The sequence below is a fragment of the Meleagris gallopavo genome, chromosome 4, assembly GCF_000146605.3.
Source record: "Meleagris gallopavo isolate NT-WF06-2002-E0010 breed Aviagen turkey brand Nicholas breeding stock chromosome 4, Turkey_5.1, whole genome shotgun sequence".
In the NCBI taxonomy this organism is placed as follows: Eukaryota; Metazoa; Chordata; class Aves; order Galliformes; family Phasianidae; genus Meleagris; species Meleagris gallopavo.
This window is the reverse complement of record NC_015014.2, coordinates 70,050,988-70,065,600: the sequence shown is the minus strand read 5'-3', so window position 1 is coordinate 70,065,600 and position 14,613 is coordinate 70,050,988. Positions and strand designations below refer to the sequence as shown.

General features: G+C 39.9%; 1 long non-coding RNA gene across 1 annotated transcript in view; it reads right to left on the bottom strand.

Moving 5' to 3' along the window:
* Positions 1–13,985, bottom strand: part of LOC104910906 — a 33,111-nt gene extending 19,126 nt beyond the window's left edge. The window contains exons 1-2 of the long non-coding RNA XR_793502.2: positions 13,199–13,985; positions 9,237–9,342 (exon numbers count right to left, since the gene is read on the bottom strand). This is a non-coding gene — a long non-coding RNA (uncharacterized LOC104910906). The remainder of the gene's footprint in view (positions 1–9,236; positions 9,343–13,198) is intronic.
* Between the last annotated feature and the right edge of the window lie 628 nt (positions 13,986–14,613).

Genomic DNA, 14,613 nt, shown 5'->3' with positions numbered 1-14,613 from the left:
AGGGTCAAGAGAGCACCCCAGCTATGTGCCAACCAGACTGCCTTTGAGCTAGATCTCATGATCTTGATTGACAGAAGAGAATGGAAGATGGACTACCCGTCTGGAACACCTATCACAAGGACTATCTACTTTAGACGACTCAAGAAGCTTACAGGTGGCTCATCACCCTTATTACATTATTTCACTGGCTTCTTTTCTGCACATACATTATTTTAATGAGTATTTGGCCTTTGTACTATTTAGAAAGAAAGAATTTCTCAGTCTTCAGCCCATCTAAGTCTGATTTCCCATGTAGACCACTAATAGAAGAGTGATAGGAGAGTACATAGACTTTCATGTAGTGTCAAAGAACTGAGCTCAAAATGAGACATCTTCAAATCAAAGAAAGGGGCAGTGTGGGGATAGGAAAATCCCCTTAGGTCTTTGAGCTTACACAGTGTAAGAGAAATTAACTCTATGAAGCCTGCCACCAAAATGCACCATACAGAATCTGCATTCCATCTTTAATTATAGTGTTCGGTTATTTTAATACTAATTTCTTTATCTTCATTTGCTACAAGCAACACAGGGTCTCTTTGCTTGCACTGTTTGAAATATATGATAGAAAATGTTCAGCGGGAAATGGAACTAAAATAGCAGAATTAACCTCACAAGTGCTGTGAGCTGTGGGAAGAACAGTTTAAATCAAAAAAGCACAAGTAACTCCTGGGTTAGGGCATAAGAAGGGCTCACTGAAAGCAACTACTGATTGTTTCCTCTGTTAAAATTATTGTTTCCATCAAAATACATTAAAGTTTTTTGTGTGCTTTAAAAGAGGCAGAATAAGTTAACCTCCTCTGTTTCAGTCTAAGTGGATTTGACACTTGTGGGAGGGGGCTCATCTGACATTTCTAAAACTTTCAGTCTCCCTGATTATAAATTAAAGATAATACTTCTTCCCTCCCTCCTCTTTTCCTTGAGTGTCCCATGCATTTCTCTTTCACCATGTCTGATTTTTGGTGGCTTTCTGTGTTGTCAGTAGCGTTTCATTCCACATACATTCAAACAGGTCTAATAATACTGGAAGGTGTTTGTGTCTGCTTTTGAATGCTTTCTTCCCCTCTAAAAGGCCCCGTCTCTGTGATTACCTTCTGCCTGGTCACTGTGTGTAAGCCAAGAGCTCAGCAGTGTGGGAGTGTGACAGTCTTGAGACATTTCCACAGCACCCCAGGGCAGTAAATTAATGCTGACATGACCCACCAAGCACATGGCAGCTCCATTGTCAGGGCTCGTCTAACAGGAGAGATTGAATTTCACACTGCGTTTGATATTAAATCTCTCAATGCACAAGCTGACCTGAACAGATATCCAAGGATCAGCAATGAGAGCCTCAGCAAGGGAAGGTGCTAAATATTAGCTGCCCTCATTTGAAGCACTGCACTGCAATCACTGCCTGATCTCATTGCACAGCTGATATTATGACTATGTCTGCCCTGTCCTTTGCAACCATCCCACAGCAGAACCAGCAGCTCTACCACGTCCCTTATCATGTTCCACCTCTTCTCCCTGCTGTCTGCATGCCCCTGGGATACCTCCAGCTCCACCAGCCCAACTCTGATCTCTGGTGTTTCCTCACCTTCTACAATCTCCCATCTGTTTTACTTGTTGCTAAGCCAGGAGAAGCACATGCTGTTTTGCTGGCCATCCCGGGCTACATGGTCAGCCAGAAGATGCCTGTAAAGCAGTGAGAGGTCACCTTTGACTCGAGTAAACAGTCTAAAATAAGCAAGTTATTCAAAGTCTTCACTGATAATACAGAAAATACTCTTTGGAGTGGATCAGGATAGTCTTCTTATAAGACTGTCCTCACAGTCCTCATGAAGGCTGCTCTGTAGCCTCTCACATCTCTTGTTAGAAATCCAGAGCTTGATGAGCAGGTTACCCAAATTACATTTGATTAGTAGCTGCTTGATTAGCGGTTTACACTGGATATCAATCAGTGATTACATCTGGAGATGTGGGGAGCCAGGATACTTGGAATGCATATGATGGGTAGGTGCAGGGTTTCTATTTCCACGGAATTTGGTGTGCTCTGACAAGCCAGAAACCAAATCAACCTTTCATAGACATCTACTTCTATCTGAAGAGGTGGACGGGCACTTAGATTCCTTCAAGGTTTTTGTCAATGTCAAAGATGATGGAATTTGGGAAAACTCACTAGCCCAAACTGTTCAGACTTGGAACTCAAACGACTCAGCCTGAAATAGCACAGTGTACAATTTTGCTTATAATCTATTAAGGTAAAAAAGACTTTGAGTCGATCTGTATAACCTTTTTCTTTTTTATTTTTTTTTCTTTAATCACAGGACAGGACATTTCTCCCAGTGATCTGATTTTCATTTGTGCAATACCAAAGTACATCTTTTTTTTTTAAGAAAGGCCACCAACCTTCGTCTGAAGACAATACGGGATGGAGAAATGGCTGTTTCTCTTGACTTTTTTTTTTTTCTAAAGTTTAAAACTCATATTTCCTTTTTGGTTTCAAATTGTCTGGCTATTCTCCACAAGCCAAAAGGACATTTTAAAAGTTGGTACTCTCTCCATGTGAAGGTGTGTGTAGATGTTGTAACCCATTCATTTATATCATTTCCTCTGGATTGGCTGGAGACATAGTACTCTTTCCTGGAAAAGTTCTGCTTCACTTACAGCTTATAGATGACCTCTTTTCCTTGGGTACCAAAAACAGTCTCCGGTTTATAGACCCCAGACCACCTAGCAAATCATCAAGGAAAGGAAGCTGTAGATGTTCCAGCCCTCTACAGTCTGAGTCTACCTGTCTGCTCAGAGAGCAAATCAAACTCACAGAAGGATAAAATTAGTTGCATATATGGTTTATATGAGCAAAATAACTGCACATAATTATAAAGAGAAAGAAAAGTGCACATACAAGTATGTACATAGTCTGGCTTAATTCTGTCCTTAAGGGACGCTGTCTTCTGATTAATTGCCAAATAAAGGCTGTGCTATCCAGTGATTCATTTTTCTACATTTGCAAGTTGTAATCTAGTCTGAATCTCCCCAAGGTTCATACATGAGCACCAGATCATTCACATTTGCTCAGACAGCAGAAAGTCTTTAGCACACTATGCACAAGAGAACAGAAATATCATGCTGAACTGAGGGATCAGAAAGATTTTCAATAGCTTCCACACTGGGAAGACCAGCATAAAATAGTTACATTTGCTTAAAGCTGGCAGAATATTTGACAGAAATCTGTGGAGCTTTGTTGACTTGAATAGTTGACTTCAAACAAATTATGCTGATCCAAGTGGAGATCTGATCTCTCAAAATAAGATGATGATTTTTTTTCTAGGTTTTTCATATAAGAGCTTAAAGGCTGTTAGATATACTGCAGATCTTAAAATATGGTATTGGCTATAGTACAAGATGCAACTCTGACCAGAGATGTAACAAGAAAAGCTATGCGTTTTCCAACTGCTAATGCCCAGACATAGCCTAAGAAACTATCAGCAAGTAGAGAATCACGCAGCTCTATTGCATATGAAGATTGGTCTACCACATCACTTTCAGGTTCACAGTTTACCTGACTGTCAGTAACCCTCTCTATAAAAACAGTACGGATTTCGAACAACCAATAACAGAGTAATACAGCCATTACTAGTATCAGTCATAACAATGGGAACATGTTTGCTTGTAAATGTAGTAGGAAGTCTTTGGCTATCTGAATTGATTTGTTTCATTATCTTTCTTGAACAATATTGAAGACACTAGATCAAAAAGTTTAAAAATCAAGTCTACTAAGTTTTGCTGAGACAGCCTTTGCTTCTCATCTGTAAATTACATATCCACAAATGAGAAATAAGTGCCATGAAGCTCTGAAAAAGAAGGGGAAAAAAAAAAAGAAAGCATGAAGGAAAAAAGAAAGAGAAGGTTTTGAGCTAAGAAGTCTAGTTTGAGAAATCCAAAATTGCAAGAACAAAAAGTGCTTGGATGAGTGCTTTAGTTCAAGGCAAAGCTGACATGCCAGGTCTAGACTGGGACAAAATTCAGACATTAGTTATTAGCAGTGCCAGTATTCAAGGATGCTAGAATCAGCGTTCTGCTGAGATTTCATTCACAGAAATGCATTTCAAAGTAAGTACCCAGACAATGTGCTGTCGAAAATCAGTGGGCCTACTGTAGATTTTTCACTGAAGTAAGTGGATAGCAAAGTACTTGGACAACATACTGATGAAAATTATTAGAAGCAATGCAGTTCATATGAAGTATCTGACCAAAAAGAAATATTACTGGCAGGACAAGGTCTTTTAATTTCTAACTGGACTCCTTCAGACTGGCAGCTCTGTCTGGCTGGGCTTCATGCAGGTGTTTTTCCACTTCTGGCTGTTGTTTTCCCCATGAAGACAAGGGCCAGAGCTCCTCAACATCCCTGGGCACCAGGTCAGATCTGGGGGAGCACATGAGGATGCAGGGGGAGACTTTTATGCAGTCAAGCAAGTTTCTGGCCTCCAGCTCTTGAAAAAGAGTTTCCACATTCTGCCAAGCCCTCCAAACTGCCCAAACACTTCGGAAATTACAACATCCCTTTTTGCTGCCAACTGGGAAATCTGCTTCACTCCATCAACTGGCAGAAAACAAAACACACCTTTTGGGAGGAAGAATATTTTCACCTCATTATTGCAAAAAGGGCAGTATATGTCTCTTAGTGGCTCACTTGTGTTTCAAAATGGGGCACAGACACCATGATTTTCACATAGGAGTGGTGTGTTGAGGGCAAGGAAATTGTTTTTTCTGCTATAGCTGATGAGCAGTGACAGATTTAGCCACTGAGCATGGGTGTGGCATTCCACACAGGATTCCTCATAAGGGTCCTATACCCAGAGGCAGCACCAAGACACTTCTGTATTTTTGTCTAGGCTGAACATCTATACTTATACCAGCTGTAGGGCTCTGGCTTGTGTCTCCCACCTAAAGCTAGCATTTCCCCCTGATTAGTGTTCTCCTACCAGGGTTACTAATGCAGTCACATTAGGACAGCTGGTTGTCCCATGGCCTGGAGGGCTTCTATACATCCCAGAATTAAAGCCTTGCAGGCAATAAAATAGTTGGGACCTAAGAGATTTCTTGGAAATGTGATGTGAATGAGCAAACAGAAAAGAAATTAATGCTGTGTTGATACTCTTGGCTCTAAGATCACCTCTGGTTCATTAAAAACTAGCATGAACTAATGGGAAGTTAAACCAGCTATTAAAATGCTTGTGTCACTTAATTTCTTCTAATACATCCAGTTAATATTTCCAAGACTATTGTCACAACCAGTGGCTGCCACAGTGAGTGTTCTAGGAAGGGAATGAGCTGTCACAGACACACTAAAGTCACACTGAAGGACATGAAGGACCCATTCTAAAGGAGCAGACTAATTTAAAAGCATTGTTGCTACATGCTGGCCCTTTAGCTAGAGTAGAATGATGGTCAAAATATTTGGACATTAATAAAACCATCAATAAAACCTTCCCTTCTAAGATTTGACTGCATGGGGAAGAAGATAGTTACACACACCAAAGACAAGAACCGGCTCTCTAGTCCGGATTCATCTGATCTTGGCTTAGGTGTAGGAAATACATACACATCAGAATGCACATCCCTGTACAAAGCTATGCTCCAAACAAAGCAAAGATTTCTCCCTCTAGATGGTACTTTAGGTCACAAAGATCTCTGTCATAGATTTGTCTTTAACTCCATTTATCATAGAGACCCTATGGCAATTTTTTTCCTAACTTACACATTAGCAAGGTGCTAGTGTTTATATGGGCATGTATACAGGATGAAGTTATGTTTGGACTATAGCCATGACTCTCAGCCATATAACTGTTTTTCTTGTTCTGAAGAAACAACCAGCAACAATGAAGGTCCTTATCAAAATAAGTTGCGGTTTTCTAAAGGAATCACAATATCTTTTTCCTAACATAACGTAGAGCCATAATTTTACTCTTTTTTAGATCAATTACAAAATGTACAGGTTGCTTTCTTGGAGGCTAGATGTCGCCCATAAACTGCTACGCACAGTGGGGATCTCCTAGGACACCATCTCAATTCAATCATTTCTACTCCTTGGTTTGCATGTGCTGCTAAGCTCAGAGAAGTCTTTAACAAGCTGACACCTCTGAATGCACATTCCTTCTTCCCTTGCCAAGTGGCTGCTCCCTATCCTTTGGTCCTGTGAAGATAATTTAAGAAATGTGAAGGAAATGAGAGAGAACATCTAGGCCCTAAAATAACAGTGGATATTTATGTCTTACCCAGGCTCTCCTGGACCCTTCATACTTCTGCCTGTGGCCCAGGAACCCATTTCAGCTCAGCTTGATGCCATTAAACCCAGCCCCAGATGCACTGTAAGTAGTTCTTTCTCCAGTCTCATCTCCTTTTGCTTCTGACCAGGCTTTTGAGTGGACAATGATCTTTGGTCCTCTCAGACACCCTCTCCCCAAAGAGAAGTTGCTTATTTCTCTCCAAGTACATGCAGATGCTGGCAGATCAAGATGTGACTCCACAATTCTGTGTTTAGAGTCTTCTGGGATTATAACACGTTACCTAAAATCTGAAATGAATTTGTTTCATTTTGAATTGTTTCTGGGTATTGGCCATTGTATCACTGAAGAACAGAGTAGCAAGAAATTCCTGTTCAGAAATCACTTTGAAGAGAGATCATTCAGTGAATAGAGGGAAGACAAAGAGGGGCTGGGCTCAATCCTTTCCTAAAATTTAGGAATAGTGTTGACCTTATGACTGATTCAATTCGTGGGATCTGAACCAACTACAAGCTGCTGGGTTTATTCTGCTTGCTTGTTTTCATGTGTAGGAAGCATTGCTTCTGTGTTGTATAGGTGAACAAGTATGGGGTATAACATTTTCTAGGAACAGCGATTACCCATTCATCCAGGTACTCAGCCTCGTTCTGATCTGCAGTTCCTGACAGCTGTGTTCTTTGCAGAGAATAGGAGACAAATTCCAAGTTAAGGCAGAAACTGGATTCCAGAAGGCAATGAAGAGAGAGCTAAAATATGATACCCAGCTCAAAGCCCATGTCTGTTCTATGAATAATACCATAATATGTCCATGAACTACTGACTAGACTGTGCAATCTCGAGAGATACTAACACCTCCCACTATACCATGACCACATTCAAATATTTCCTGTAATTTCTCAGTGTCAGCGGTAAAGTATCTAGTATACACCACCTGAGGTGATTAAACGTGCCTTATAAATGTCAAAACACTTTCCAGCATAAATCTTCAAAGGTCTGCATGAACTCTTGTTTAAAACTGGCTCCCCTCTCTCTTTTTGCCTGTTGCAGCAGGAAAGGAAAATGGCAGTAGATATTATAGTACTTCAGGCATTTATTTCCACAAATGGTAGAGTACAAAACTACACTGAGGTCTTATTTTTTGATATTTTATTTTATATTATATATTTTATATATATCATATTTATACATATTTATATTTATATTTTAATATTTGATGCATCAAATATTAGTTTCTAATCAGCTCTTGAACATCTATCTGTTAGTAATAACTACTCAAGTAAAAACATCCTGTGGCCTCTGTCTGCCTGGAAAATCCATCTTACTTCTAAAGTCAATTGGAAATTGTATCTGGTAATCCTTGGATGAATTAATCTTAGGGTAATACTTTTCTGCATACAAATAGTCCATATAGAAAAATATTCTACTCTCCATAGGGCCATTTTCTCCTGCAGATATGAAATATAACTCATTCTTTTATGGGAACAATTGCCTCTAGAAATGTGGATCATTTAAGGGTGATGCCTACAACTTCAGACTTGAAAACATTTACAAGTGTGAAAAGGCCCTGGACTGATATGGGATTGGCATGTAATTAAAACAAAGCATATCAAGTCATGCCATCTGTTCCAGCTGAACATGTATTGTACGTGCAGCCCCACCAGCACTGCCTTGTCCTACCCAAGGAACCCATAGAAGTTTGCATCCTCACAGAAAAGGTACGAGCAGTTCAACCACCAAACACCAAGCTGTTTGTGGTAACCAATCATCTAGTCTAAACTACTCTGCTTTCTCTTCCTTACCATGAAAGGATATAATTTACACTCCATACTACCCATCCAATTAAGAAAATACAAGCTTAAATTTTAAAGTTTTTTATAGTTTTCCAAAACAGAGTAAGTTGGTTTACTTGAAGCCTTTTGCAGATTAAGTTGCAGGCAACTCCTCTCACTCAGACAACCCTTTCCAGACTAAAGACAAACATTTGGGACTGTTGGTTCAGATGTACCTCTGGCACTGGGTCTGTACATGCTGTGAAAATGCATTTGGGGTGGGATCAAACACCATACGCTGAGTTGTAGTGAAAGTGAACCAGTTTCCAATTCATTTCCCATGAAATGTAGATATAACACAGATTGAGAGGGAAAAATCTGTGCTAATAGAGATCTAAACTGCCTTTGGACATAGTTCTAGAGAATATGTTATAGGGAAATGACACAAGCAGCTGTAAGAAGGTCTTGAAATAAGTGATTTCCAGGTTCAACCAAACATAGAGTGGCTTCATTTGTATTTTGCAACTCTATGCAGAAATGACTATGGACCCAACACATAACTCCACAATGAGAGAGACCAGAGAGCTCACTTCCACCTTCTTCAGGAGTTCACCTTGGATAAGTCAAAATGTCAATCCACCATCAAAGACTTCAGGGCTTTCCAACAGCCCCAGTATTTATAATAGCAAACAGTACCAAAGACAAGCCTTGCCTTCAGTGCATGGTTTGTGTTTCAGTTGGTTCATTCTATAGATGTGCCCATACCCAGTTTACTTTCCACTGGGACACTGTTGCAATCCCTCAATCGTAGAGCGTTTGTACAGAAACCTGCTTTCTGTAATCAGGAACCATAAGGAGAGCGAGTTTCACTTTATCGCTCTCTGCCTAAATATATAAATAATCCGAAATCTGAAGTGTATGTTGGACAGCACCCTCGGGCTATCATTTTACACCCAGCTGTTATTCTCAGAGGTTTCTCAGTAAATCCAGGAATAGACCCAGCCAGGAGTCAGGAACAGGCTCAGAGGAGAATGTCACCATATGGCAGCTCCTGACTGTTGCATAAATATATTGATTAGCTGAACCAGCTTCAGGATGTCTCTATTGAGGAAAGAAAACTAAAGAAGAGATATAGATTATCAGAAAGATGGAAAAGTACCTGAATTGTCCACTCCTTTCCACTTAAGTATCTTGTCTAAACCGTGACACCAATCGCTTGAGAAAATCCTCGATTTCAGCTTAAATATGAAGACTGAATGCAATTCCTGAATAAAAATTGAACAGAATAATCATATATTATTGCTATGACAACCTGGAATAGCACATTAGCAATCCAAATGACAATATTCTTCCTCCCATTACACAGACATTGGTGAGAAAAGAAATAACACTGTAGGTTTTTAATATGTATTTTCAAAAGGGAAAGATATGATCATATATTAAAACCCACCTTGGAATCCTTGAAGACCATTTTCTTCACATCTTTAAGCAGCTAGTGAGTGGGTCTTGAACTCTGTGCATTAAAGCTGAAGGGAAATGGTAATAACTGCTCTCCCATTCACTTTCTATGTGACCTCCAGCAAATCATTTTAACCTCACTGCTTTTAGCATCAGCCCAAAGAGGAAGAAAGCTGAAGACTTCAGCTTTGTCTGGGACCCAGAGGGCCTTGTTGTGTCCATTTTGATAGCAGGTGGTGCACCTGGAGCAGTGGATGATACTAGGGGAGGGCTGTGGTGGCTCAGGTGACAGGGACAGAGCACTGGGGTTAAAGCACCCTGCAGCTTTGTACTGCAAAGGGACCCCACTTTGCTCTAAAAGCAGCACCCAAATGCATGCTGGTCAGGGTGTGAAAAATAGATGCCAGATAATGAAAGCCAAGTGCTTAGAGAGAGCTTGGATGGGACTGAGATAGTAGAGAGGTAAGAAGGAATGACAGTTCATTATTTTAAAAATGAAACAAACATCAGGCTATTAGGCATTCCCCAGTCTCTACTAACACAACAGCCTTTCTCAAAGGGAAGTAGTGCCCTCATCCTTACTGCTGTTCCTACCTGATCTCAGTGTATAAATCCTGAGGGCACTGTGCAAACCTGAATTTATCCCTCAGCATTCATAGAGGCAAAGAAAAAACACTCCACGTATCTATAGCCATGTACCCATCCTTGGCATAGGCCACGCTCCACAGGAAAGCTTTAGTATGGTGCCCAGGAATGTACTCACTCAGCTTCCCAGTAACAGCAAAATGATACGTTTTTTCTCCATTTTCAGTGTGCCTGGGTAGTTTGCTCATGATAATTTTCTGACTGTGATGTAGGAAAAGTATCTAAGTTGTTTTTTAGGTGTTAGGGTTGGTCTTCCCTTTTCTGGCACACAGAATGAATATCACAGCATGGCACCAGGGACCTCTATGGTGTGGTCAACAACATGCTCCAGATAAGGAGAAAATCCAGATGAAAACCCAGGTTTTCAATAGCTTATGGCTTTAGTTGTTTTGCTCTTCTGAAAAGACTGAAGCTAGTTACCATGAGTCCAAGCCAAATTCATAGCTGGATGACAAGTGAAGAAGGATAAAACAGCAAACAAACTCATCCTGAAAAGTTTTCTGTACTGCTTCTTTGGGTTCAAAATGTTCGCAAAGAAAGTTCTGTTAGTTTAGAGCAGTGTTGGCCGAAATGGATACATTTTCCAGGGAAGTCAGCCAGTTTTTAAAGGAGGCCAAATCTGTTTCCACATAGAAATTGGCTAATTTTTTTTAGAATAGATGAGTTCTGCACAAAAATATATTAAATTCCTTTCCCTGCCCCAAACTGTATACACTTTCATATATCCTGATGGGAGAACTGTTGTTCCATCAGCAACAGAGAACTGCAATTCAAACAATTGCGGTATTATGCAATTAGAATGACAACAATGTCAACGTAGATGAGACAGGGAAAACACTCTAAAAACCAAGATGTATCCATTTCTGTCATTTCTGCCTTTTCAATCTCTGCACTCCTAGAAGCTGCACATGAGTACAGACAGCTTCCAATTTTTGTTTAAAAAAATTATAAACATAGACTAATCAATAGAAAATAGAATTTAAAAAAATGACACAACTATTAACTAATAAGTGATATATATTGACATTAATTAACAAGAGGCCAATTATACAGGTTGGACAATTGTAATAGCCTTCATCCTGGTGCATTTGGATAGCAAAAAGGATCATAAAAGGACCAAAAAGAACCATTAAGGTCCACACCCTCTTCAAAAAAGTGTAGAAAGAAGAGAAATGTTTTTTAATACATAATGTACCAAAGAACTGAGATGTGTCAAAAAACACATGGCATGTACCATTGCCTGTCTCTGAAGTGTCTGCCATTTGGAATACTGTAATTTAAATACTTTGCCTGTTTAGTCTATTTTGAATGGCTTCATTATAGAACCGGTGGGAAATTCTCCAATGAAACTAAAAAAAAACCAACCCCCCTGCCAAAGCAGGTTCCCTACACCAGGTCGCACAGGTAGGCGTCCAGGCGAGACTTGAATATCTCCAGAGAAGGAGACTCCACAACCCTCCTGGGCAGCCTGATGATGCTCTACTTTCTAACACTATTTCTTTCTGCAATCTGCGATTACTAAAATACACAGTAAATACACAGAATACTGTGAATATGTATTCTACAGCATGTATCCATCAGATATGTGCAAATTAATTGAGTTTCTTGGAAATAATAAAGGTAGAAGATTTAAACCAGTGTGCTTTAAATGCTAAAGGATTCAAGTAAAAAAATGTCAAAATCTTGGCAGTTTGCATGGGCTGGAAAGCCAAGCCTTGCCCTCCTGTAATCCTACACATCCCAGATCAGTGGTATCTTTAGTAAAGGACATCCTTGTGCTGTCCATAACTGATTAACAGAAGGGCTTTTAGACTACAAGGATGTGTAACCATGGCTCTTGTGACCAGGCTGGGTGTCTGGAAGAAAGCTATGCACACATGTAGGAGGCTTAGTTCAGTTGCCAGCTCATCTCTTATGGGGAAAGGTCATCATTTCATTCAGGTATTTGCTAAATATAGGAAATGCTCAGGAAGCTGAATGCTTTGATCTTGAAATACTTGTAAGCTTGGTGTGATGAAAGGATGAGGGAAACATTTAAAACAGATCGAGGGAAACAGATGTTTGGCTTCTTCCATCCACTACCACTAAATCAGTCACTGACCCAAACTTGTATTTAGCACAGGTGATTTTCCACAAAGCTAATCCTGCTTTCATTCAGGACATTCTTCTTCCATAAAAATCCATCTGCTTGCATAGCTTCAGAGATCGGCATAAATTGTAGCTCACCCAAACGGGTTTTGCAAGGGGGTCCCTGCACCAAATCTGAGAGCCACATGTTTCTTGGTGAGAAATAGCAGAGATTCTCTCAGTTTGGGCTTTCTGAGTTACCAGCTGATGAGAAACCTGAATTTTTTCTTGATATTTCCTGCTCTTTTTAAAGCAAACTTTAAAAAACAAAACAAACAAACAAAACAATAAACAAACCCTACAGGCAAGCATTTTTTTTCATTTCAGAGGTACCCACCCCCCCAGTCATGGTTAAATACACCACAAAATCCATTTTCTACTGGATTTTTTTCATTTATTTCTTGCCTGCCTCCTTTTGTGTTGTTTTTTTTTCCCCCCCACACTTTAACATTATCTTCTCCACTTGTGGATGGCCTGTGAGCACTTAACTCACCTCCTACAACACCCACAGCAGAGGACTAACTATCACTGCATGCCTCAGCAGTTGCACCCACAGCCCCTTAGCCAATGAGAAGCTACACCAAGGTGGCTTTTTCTGAAGGACAGTGACAGCAGGAGGGTTGGCTTATGAAGTTTCAGAGCAAAGACACAACTGGAAATTAAGTCAACTAGGTCATGGAATCGTTTGACTTGGAAGGGACCCTGAACAGCCACTTTGTCCAACTCCTCAGCAGTGACCAGGGGCACCTAAAGCTCCATCAGGTGCTCAGAGCTCCGTCCAGCCTGACCTTGAGTGTCTCCAGAGATGTGGCACCATCTCTCTGGGCAACATGTGGCAGTGCCTCACCACTCTGTCATAAGAAACTTTTTCTTTATATATACGGCCTTCACCTTGCAATCTCACAGGGTGACCTCAGCCCTAAGTCAGGGCTCAGTGAAGCCTTCCTTGGTTGGTCCATGCTGAATCCTATTTTCACGGCTTTCAGCAGCCTCTTGTTTCTTGGTTTCTCAGAAATTTTTCATCTGGCTGGTAAAGCCCAGCCAGGAGTGGAAGCAGATGTTTATGGACCTGTCAATAAGCATAGATAATTGCTTGAACCTCTTAACTCCATGCAACTGTCCAGACAATTATCAGCTTATGTATTTACATCATTCTTATTAACATTATGTTTCATCAGCATTTTATCCTCTTCATTTTATCCTCTGCAAAACCCCTGCAAATGTCTACCATGACAGAACAATAAGTAATGCTTAAGTTAACATTTGATCCTCATTTTCTTATAAGTAAGTGCCAGGTTCTTCTGATCATCAAAATAGGTCTTATCTTGAAAATGCTGGGGGGAAAAAAAACAAAACAAACAAACAAAAAACCCCATATTGTCAACAAAAGCAAGCGTGCACTGGAAAGTTTACAAGTTCAACAAAAGAAATTCTGCTGCTTAACAAAACTGTGATTGCAAAAAAACTCAAAACATTTATTCTGCCACGAGTGTAATTTAAGGCTATTTAGTTTTTGCTCAACCTTTTACAGATGAAGTGTTGTTTCACCCTGTGCATCACATCAACCTTCACAGTGCAAAATCTAATGAGGGATAAGCAGTCATGAACACTGAAGTTGTACTACAATACAGCAGTTTTTACAAATAAAAGAATAATTTCATAGAGACAGACTTTTTTTTTTTTTGTATCATGTTTTTCATAAGGGTTTGTTGTAAGATGTAACAGCAACAGAATATAAAGTAACTCTTTAAATCATTCGATTCACCTCAAAGTTTTTTTTACCAATATGCCCTACGGTAACATATACTACAGTAAATTAAGCAGTAACAAAATAGAACCTCACAGTTGGTGTTTTATTATACAATTTTGAGTTAGACCCAGATTTTCTGTAGCAGCTTAAAGCACTTCTTGTACATGAGGAACCGTATAGAGCATAAACTTCTGCAAGCTCGGTTCATCAAAGCTTTGTCAGCGTGAGAACCTTCAAGCATGTTTCATTTCTATCCAATTCTGAGAGAATTGGTAGACCTAATTCTCCCCACAGATAAGAAAACTCACATCCAATTCAGAGCTTTTCACAGCCCCCAGTTAATTTTTTATGTATATATCAGAGGTCTATAAAATACTTATTTTTGAAATAATGACTAAATAAAAATCAGCATTGTGATATACGACTGGAACCCAAGTGCCTTCTCAGCTCTGGCTTTCCTTTAGGAAATTCTCTGTTATGTGATCAGTGGCAAAACCAACTGAGATCTTTTCCTTTACCTTATGAATAATACGTGCTGTTTTGTTCCTGGCCTTAT